Below are 2137 nucleotides of genomic sequence, written 5' to 3' on the forward strand. Positions count from 1 at the left end.
ATTTCCTCTGATTATGTGCGTCTGGTCTTTGAAAGGAGAAGCTGGGGGGAGGGCAGTCTTAGACCAAAGGCAAGGGGGGGAGGGCAGTCTTAGACCAAAGGCAATAATGATAATAATGGAAATAACATAATACAGTCAAGCACACACTTTCCACACAGGGTCAAAGCCAAGATGAGACTGACTGAACTGGTAGAGATACAAGACCCGCTTTTAACTTCCATTTAGAAGACTGACTGAACTGGTAGAGATACAAGACCCGCTTTTAACTTCCATTTAGGATGTAGACAGTGAAAATAGCCAAAGGTGCCAGCTCCCCGTGGTCCTTGTCACCAAAGAGGGTGACACCAAAGGGGCCGGGTGGCTGGAGCACAGTTGTGGGGCACCCGGTATTGAAGAGCAATCGCACTGCGCTGTCAGAGCCGAGATTCCAGGGGAAGTCAGGAGGTAAATTAGCGGTGACCTGGTAATGGAGAGCCCGATCTGGGTGCTAACACTTTCTCCATGATAATCTTTCTTTATGAGCTGGAAAAAAATTCGTGCAGATGGGCACCCTTTACAGAGTTGGGAATCAATTTAAAGGGTTCTGCTGCTGCTGCTAAGTCGCTTCAGTCGTGTCCGACTCTGTGCGACCTCAGAGACGGCAGCCCACCAGGCTCCCCCGTCCCTGGGATTCTCCAGGCAAGAACACTGGAGTGGGTTGTCATTTCCTTCTCCAATGCATGAAAGTGAAAAGTGAAAGTGAAGTCGCTCAGTCGTGTCAGACTCCTAGCGACCCCATGGACTGCAGCCTACCAGGCTCCTCTGTCCATGGATTTTCCAGGCAAGAGCACTGGAGTGGGGTGCCATTGCCTTCTCAGAAAGGGTTCTGACCAGTGTTGAAAGATACTAATAGAACAGCAGAAAATACCATGTATCAGAGAGTAGTATTTTGCCAGACTATGTTGATGTAATAGCTTTGCATCACGGTAAGAAAAGTTTGGAAGCCACTGGTAGACGGCAGCCAGCATCATACACTGATTTTCAGACACTGCCACCTAATACAATCGCTATCAACTCACTTTGAGATGCCAGATCCCACTCTGCCCAAAGCAAACGTTTCCTGCGTCCCGGAGGCTCCGTCTTAGCAGGACTCTACCGCCAGGGGGCGCCCGTGCCCCGACGTGAATGAGTTATCCTCTATCCTCTACTCAGCCCAAGCGCTTGATCTCTTTGGGGTTCCAGCTCGCCCTGAGGGTCGGGTTTACTGGGACTGAAGCCCTGACCACGAATAGAATTCCCCGAACAGAGCACGGCAGGAGGGCCCAGGTGGTCACGAAGGAATGTGGCCATCCTAAGATACCCACTTATCCCTTCATTCCACAATGTTCATTAAATGCCTCCGTGCATCTCCCAGAGCGCATATTTGGTGGGTGAGGACGGAGAGTACCTCCAATTCACCACCCCGCCGGTTCAGGGAGACCTCCTCGCCTAGACTGGTGTGAGACAACCCGGGTGGAGTCCTGCCGGCTGTGTGACCTTGGGCAGTTTGCATAGCCTCTCTGTGCCTCAATTTCCTCTGCTCTAAAATGGGTCTGATAACACCTGCTTCATAGGGCCATCATGAATATTAAATGAGTTAATATTTGTAAATTATTTTGAAGGGTCTGGTATGTTCATTAAATCAATTGCTAAAATTTCCCATTTTACAGAAAAGAAAACTGAGGATCAGAGTAGGGATCACCAAAGCCATATTTTTTTTCTCCTAAGGAGAACTCTTGAGTTGAGCCCAGTGATCCCCAATTCCCAGCCTAGAGGCTTTTCCTTGGCATAGAACTTGGGGTAGAAAAAAACCCCATTCCCTTGGCATAGTGGTGGGGCGGAGGAGGGGGCGGTGTGGGTGCTGAAGGCAGTGAAATACTCGAGCGGAGCCTAGGCCCCAACAACACAACAGTCAGTGTTGGAATCACAACTGAAACTAGCTTGGGGCCCTGTCTCCGGGTCAGCAGAATAGCCAGACAAGTAAACAAATCATTTTCTTACTGTCAACAACATCCACACTGAAGTATAGATGTACGAGGAAAGGAAAGTGAGCTGGTCAGTAAGATTCATGGAGCTGCCTCTTCAGTTCTGAATTGTGATGAACTAGGAAGTAAGGTTG

The sequence above is a fragment of the Bubalus kerabau genome, chromosome 17, assembly GCF_029407905.1.
Source record: "Bubalus kerabau isolate K-KA32 ecotype Philippines breed swamp buffalo chromosome 17, PCC_UOA_SB_1v2, whole genome shotgun sequence".
Classification (NCBI taxonomy): Eukaryota; Metazoa; Chordata; class Mammalia; order Artiodactyla; family Bovidae; genus Bubalus; species Bubalus kerabau.